The sequence below is a fragment of the Streptopelia decaocto genome (assembly GCF_964273445.1).
Source record: "Streptopelia decaocto genome assembly, chromosome: 1".
NCBI classification, from domain to species: domain Eukaryota; kingdom Metazoa; phylum Chordata; class Aves; order Columbiformes; family Columbidae; genus Streptopelia; species Streptopelia decaocto.
This window is the reverse complement of record NC_138663.1, coordinates 57,411,669-57,418,980: the sequence shown is the minus strand read 5'-3', so window position 1 is coordinate 57,418,980 and position 7,312 is coordinate 57,411,669.

The following is a 7,312-nucleotide window of genomic DNA, read 5'->3' as shown; positions in this document are numbered from 1 at the left end:
GAGGTGGTGGACTCGCCGTCCCTGGAGGTTTTTAAACTGAGATTGGACATGGCACTTAGTGCCATGATCTAATAAACAGACTAGAGTTGGACCAAGGGTTGGACTCGATGATCTCTGAGGTCTTTTCCAACCCAGTCGATTCTGTGATTCTGTGATTCTGTAATTAGCTGAAGTTGTCCAAACCTCAGCAAATCCCTCTCCCTGTTGCCTGCGCTGCACTCTCAGCTGTACCCAGCTCAGGCAGAGGCTTGAGGGCAAGAGCTGTGAGCAAAGCAGGGCTGGAGACAAGCGGAGTGCTGGGTTTCCTCCTCTGTAAGCAGTTGGGGACTGGATATATTTGGGACCGTATATATTATCCCTGGACAGTTTGTCTCTTGGAAAAATGAATTGCCATTTCCCATTCCAACTGCATTCCCAATGCCTCTGGGAGGAATCAGGGAGACCCCCAGGTGGCATTATATATTTAATATAACCCTCTTTGAGAAGCAATCCTCAAACCAGGGTGTGCATGCTATCTTCTGGAGGTGGTGGGGAAAGGAAAGCCCAGCCTAATGATTTTTCCACACAGCGCTCTGCTCTCACCCCTGCAGCAAGCCCAAAGCCAAAATCAGCTTCCTGGAGAGCAGCCTTATCCCCAAACCAGCCAGGGCGTGCAGAGCTTGCACCAAAGAATCTATGCTGGGAGTGTGGACCACAGGATGACACTGGAAGTCAAAGGATCATGAAGGTCCATGAGTTCCAGGCCATGGCAGCATCCCCTCAGTGCTGCAGACCTGGAAGGGCAGCTCCCTCCTGTGGGAAGGATGTTGAGCTGAGCCACAAGGGTCTGAGAGCCCCTGCAGCTTCCCTCCTGCCAGCCTCAACTGAAAAACACAACAAGGATGAAAGGCAAAAGGGACAAATGCTGAGCTTCCACTCCTGGAGCACCTACAGGAGAGGAATCGTAGAATCATTCTGGTTGGAAGAGACACTCAGGATCATCAAGTCCAACCACTAACGTAACACTGTCACTAAACCGTGTCTCTAAGAGCCTCATCTACATATCTTTTAAACACCTCCAGGGAAGGTGACTCCACCACTTCCCTGGGCAGCCTGTTCCAATGCCTGACAACCCTTTTCGTGAAGAAATTTTTCTTAATATTCAATCTAAACCTCCCCTGGCACAACTTGAGGCCATTTCCTCTCGTCCTATCGCTTGCTACTTGGGAGAAGAGACCAACCCCCTCCATGCTACAACCTCCTTTCAGGTAGTTATAGACAGCGATAAGGTCTCCCCTCAGCCTCCATTTCTTCAGGATAAACAGCCCCAGTTCCCTCATCTGCTCCTCATCAGAGTTGTGCTCCAGACCCCTCAACAGCTTTGTTGCCCTTCTCTGAACTCTTTCCAGCACCTCAATGTAATGAGCGGCCCAAAGCTGAACACGGGATTTGAGGTGGAGTCTCACCAGTGCCGAGTGCAGGGGACAATCACTTCCCTAGTCCTGCTGGCCTGATACAAGCCAGGATTCTGTTGGCCTTTTTGGCCACCTGGGCACACTGCTGGCTCATGTGCAGCTGCTGTTGACCAACACCCCCAGATTCTTTTCTACCAGGAAGCAAGGCAGAAGCAAAATGGAGCCCAGGCTGATGAGTTTTGCAGTTTCGGGGCCAGAGTGAGCATGGGGCCTGATGCCCAAACCCTCTTGCCGGTGCCTGGAGGCTGCCTGGCTCTGCCAAGAAGGGAGGGTTTATGGTGCCCAATCAGCATTTGCACAGGACACCAACCTCTTCACACGGGTAATGTTTTGAACACCAGTTCGTGCCTCAGTGAGAGCTTAAAGCTCTCGGTATCTCCAGCTGTCTCAGTGCATCGCCTGCACTTTCCCCTGGAAGAGGAACCTTTGGCTTTTGAAGCCATGCCCAAATGTATACCTTGAGCACAGGGAACCCAAGCTCCCCTTTGCTGCCCTTGGGATGCCCTGAGCCCACCTTGGGATAAGGATCCTTTCTCCACCCTCACCTTGTTTTCTTTCTCCCCAGAGAGCTGGCACATGGTGCTGGCAAAGCCAAGAGGGGACCGTCCCTAAGGAAGACTTGGGCGCAGGGGAATTGCCACACCACTATTTTCGTCACGGGGCGAACAGGTGGGAAGGGTTTTTGGTGACTGCCAAGTGGGGTCAGTTTGAAGCAATGACCAACAGGTGACAATTCAGAGTGCTGCTGGTGGCCCTCTGGGCGACCCTGTCCCCTCCCCACCACGCAGCCAGCCATGGTCACAGTGCTTTTCACCGTGGGGCACCTGACACAGAGATTTATCCCACAGGGCTGATGTAACTTTTCTCACACAAGTGACAATATGAAAAATGAGGATGAGCGCATGGAATCTTTCTATGCCCAAATTAGCACTTTCACAATCATACTTGTTATAGATTTTACCAGTAATAGCTTGAATAATGTTGCAGAGTTTCTTCCAAGGAGGAACTTGTAGGAAAAAAACTGCCAGGTCCACAAGGGTCAAGCGTTTTCCATTGGCAGGAACTGCATTACGATTATGAAAATATAAAATTACACCACTATGAAGAAGTCCTTTAACTGCCTTTTCCTTTTTAAAAGTATTTTCTCATGTTGCTATTTTTAAAAAAATAACGCTGCCTGCTCTCTTCTGACCACCAGATGGCTGTGGTGCCTCAGCCTGAGCTCCGTCAACCACAGAGGACACAGCCTCTTGCTTGGCACTGGCTTGCTTAGCAGGCTAAGCAACCACTGGAAACAAAACAAAACAAAACAAAACAAAGATTTTCCTTATTCTAAGAATTATGCTGCAAGCAGTAGCCCAGCATGGATACACACAGCAGCTGCTCCAGAGCACACGTTCGGGCATTGCGACTGCCCACGGACCGGGAAGGAGCGCTCGTGCCATGTCTGAGCATCTCTTAATAACCACACTGGGAACAGGATCCTGACCTGGATGGATATTTTGCGTGACCCAGAACAGTTGTTTCTATGTAAGCTGAAGAAAGGCATGACTTCCTTGTACTGGGTCAGAGTTGCTCCACATCCATGAAAATCAGATACATGCTAAAAGTTAATGAGAATTTCCATGATGTTTGGGTTGCGTGGTTCTTGGCACACCAATATCACATGCATAAAGGCAAAAAAAAACAAGCTTCTCTTTTACCTACTACTAACTTCCTAATAGTATATGATTTTTTATTTTTTTAAAGAGCGGTTAACAAAAACATTTCCTGATTTCCCACAACATCGTTCTCACAAATAATCACAGAAGTACCCCATGCTAGTGCACTGGGAAGGCTGTTCTCCATCCCACAGGACTTTCGTGTTGCTCTGCCATGTCAAAACTTCCTCAAAGCTTGTCATGGGTAAAGAAATTCTCCCTTCCTTCACAAAATGAGAATAAAGCCACTTCCCCTTCCCTTCAGATCACTGTTAGTGGTGCTGCTTATGGCAGATGGAGATACTGAGAAGGGACATATGTTGGGGACCCGGTGGGCAGCAGAGAGGGGGTTGTGAGGAAGGAAAAAATTTCTGTAGGTAACTCATTTTATCTGTGGGGGGGGTTAAGCAAATGGAAGCAGAAGAAGAGAGAAAAGAGAGGAGGATAGGAAAATGTGGAAACATATGAGAGGAAAAGTAGGTGCTGCAATGCTTGGGAGCAAGGAAATGAAGGTGGCCGATGGTCACTGGTACAACACAAGGAGTTGCACTGGCAGCCAGTCTGGGGGTTTTTTTCTGTTTCTCCTGAAGATACTTCCACAAACCATGCAGACAGAGGTGACTTCTTGCACCAGGGTGATGCCAAGGTGTTTGGTAGCCCCGAGAAGATTTCTCTTTCATTGACTTGCCTGATCTCCCCTGGCTTTTAGGGCACCCAGAGCATCCATCCCACTTGGCGTCCAGCAGCTCCGCCACGTGTTGGGTGAACAAGCATCCCTGTTGCTTTGTGTCAGTGACCGGTGAAACCTGAGCAAGGAGACAGGGACTCAGGGGCATGGGCGTACAAGCAAAATCTCACTCTTCCCTATCTGCCCTTGTCCTTGCAAAATCCCGTGTGTGTGTCAGGGTGCAGGGGAACTGCAGCAGGGTCAGACTGCACAAGCAGGCAGATTCGCTTCCGCCACCCTGCAGGGTCAGAGGGATGTAAGTGGGGGAGGGGGGACAGGATTGCTTCCCAGGAGCAGGAGAAGTTTGCTGCAGCACCGTTTCCAGCAGTGTTTCTGCAGGGCTGGACCTTGGTCCTTGCCAGGAGCCCCTGGTCACGGGGCGAGGGGGTGTTTTGCTCTGCAACAGCAAGGCTGGGGGCTCTTCTCTGTGAGAATCAGTAATTCCGTCCTGGCACAGGAATGCCGCATGTGCCAGTCTCCAGGAGCTGTGTTTTCCTGAGTGATCTCAGCAGAAAAGCATGGATCAGGCACAAGGTGAATTTGATGGTGGGGTAAGGCAAGGACACAGCTTTCCTTCAGCTTTAGGAGAGGCTCTTTCAGCAGTACAAAGCAGCAGGAAAATCTGTTTAGAAAAATCACCGCGAGGCACTTCAGTGCTATTTTTAGCTCCTTGACCAAAAATAAAGGGCCTTAAAAACCAGACCAGTCTCAGTGGGAGATAGGTGCCGATTTCTCTGAGCTCCTTTGCACAATTTCGGTCCAAATAGGAAAAAAAAGAAAGCCGGGTTGTGTGTGAATTGCAGTCAGCAGTGCCTCTCTGCCTGCCTGCGCTGACACCTTTTGTGCAGCAATTCATACCATCGACCACCAGCTCCGTCAGAGCGATAGGGGGTGGCTCACCCTGTGCCAAGCACCTTTGGTGCCTTTCGCTTCTGCCAAACCATACCCAGCAGCTGAACACTTTAATTCAAATTCAACATTCCACGTCTGCCAGGTGCTCTTGTTAATGATTATTTAGTTTAAGAGCCGCAGCCACAGCCCTGAGGTCCTGCTGTACCAGGCACTGCTCAAGGGAAGGGGGTCTCAGCTACACAGAGCCAACAGACCTGGCTCCCCTGTGCCGGGCACGCTAGAGAAGACCTCCCCAAAAAGGGGGATGTTCCTGCTCTTTTGCAGTAGCTGCTGTGGTCCATAAGCACCGTGGTGCATGGGGATTTCTAATGTTGAGCCCACCCTGCCCCCTAAATTAAGGGCTTTGAAGAAATACCTGCCCATGATGACCACTCTTTGTCTTATTCCTTCTCGTTAGCAGGTAGTGTCATGCTTTAAAAACAAACAGAAGCTCCATGGGTTAAACATACACTTGTCTGCCTGTCCTGGGGTGACCTTTGATAATGAGTTACAAAAAGGGAGGGGGAAGGGGAGACACAGGCTGTACCACAGACACCTTGTATGACCTTGGGCAAGTCACTTAAATTCCACATGCCCCACATGCCAATCTCTAAATTAAACTCTTTCCCACACCCTGTATCTCCTGGGTTTGGTGTTTTCTACCAGCACAGGTGAAGCTGGGTGCCCCCCCAGCACCCCAGAGAACAGTGTTCCCACGCCCCTATTCCCTCCATATGGAGCAGGGACCATCCTGCTCTCAGGGCAGACGGCCACAGTGCCCTCCGTGTCCCCAGGTCGGTGAGGTGTGCGGATTTGGTGGCCAGGGACACCAGCTTTCCTGACCTTTCTGCCCTTTCCTGCCCCCTGTGCAGCTGCAGAGCACTGGGAAGCACAGCTGGAGTGGGGGGAGCGTTTTGCCGCTGCCAGCGATGCTGCACATCCCACCGGGACTCCCACCTCTTGCGTGAACCCCCAAACCCCGCAGTCCGCCTCTCGCTAATGCTGACTCGTCTTTTCCCCAGCGTGGGCGTCCTGCTGAGTCAGGGTCACGCCGGGTCGCCCAGTATTGCTGAGTAAAGGTTTCAGGCTGTGGCGGAGGGGCTGTTTTGCTGAGTCATGGTGGAGCAGGGGCCATGTGAGGATGTTTGTTCAAGGGGCGGTTTCCTTTGCGCCGCCCTGGGATTGCAGCTGCTGCTCTTGGCCCCCGTTCCGCTTCTCGGGACAATCGGAGAAATCTCCAGAAACAGCCCTGGCTGCTCACAGCCCACCGACTGCCCAGCGCCCTGCAGGAGGGGGACACGCATCTCCCATACTCCAGGGACAGGGAACCACGCAGAGGTGGTTTGGAAACCTTGGGCGGGGGGGCCTGGGTCTCACTCTCTTCGCAAAACTTGGTTTCCAGCCCCATCTCCTCCCCTCCCCTTAGAAACAGGTGTGAGCTGTGGCGCAAGGTCCTCCTTGTTGCATGTGTGGGATTTCCAAATCCAGATTTTCACAGTTTGTCCTGTCTCGCGGTCGGGGCACACTTTGTTTTACACGGTTGTAGCACCGAAACAAAGGAGGTAGCACAGAGTGAAGCAATTGTACAAATGAGATTTTTATTTGCTAACTCTGCCCTGCTCCCTCCCGCACGTGCCTTTTGCTCCTAAGGCAGAGCCCCAGCAGGTCACAGAGTCTGTCCCCACCAGCATTGAGACTCTGAGCACCGTGGTGGGCTCTATGCACTCTCCCCCAAAATTTCAGCCCAGTGTACCTGTAACCTGGAGACCTGCTTCACACTTTAGGTTGCTGCCTGACCCTGGGTCTCTGGTCACGGAACAGGCACATACCTTGTAGGGTGCTTGTTCTGTTCTCCCTCCTCCTTCCTGCTCTGTTCCCAGCCAGCCCAGAGCTCTCTCCTTGCTCACAGCCATGTGCTGGAGACACCCATGTGCTGCAGCATGTATATATCCATACATATATAAAAAATACGTATTGTAATCTGCACATCCTGGTTTTGTCATGCTGGTTCATTTATGCCCGAGAAATCTGCGTGCACCTCTGTCTCCCACAGTGTCGGTCTCTGGGGTTCCCACATGGGGGTTTGCCCAGCGCAGCCATGTCCATCTATAGGACCCTACCAAAGGTACCAGTGAGGCCAGTACAAATGATACCCGCAGCGCCTGTGCTCCCCAGGGGGATTTCCAGTGTGTTTCAGTCCCAAACTCCCTTTTTCCTCATGTATCTTTGATCTGGTTTGGATTGTTCAATGCTGACGGGAGTAAGCACAATCTGTGCTGCTCAAGACAGGCTGGGCTCAGCAATCTCCCTTTGCTAAACATGAATTAACCCACAGCACATCCCCCTACACTCCAGCACTGACTCCCTTCTTCAGCAAGTCACGTTAAGCCATTATCGCAACTTCTTTGTTCTTTGTTGTCTGGTGGTTTTGTTGGTTGTTTTTTTTTTTTTTTCCCCTACCATTACTCAGCCATTCCTGGTTACTGAGTCAGCTTTCCATGTGCAAAACAGGCAGCTGCATTTTGCTGTGTCACGGTCTG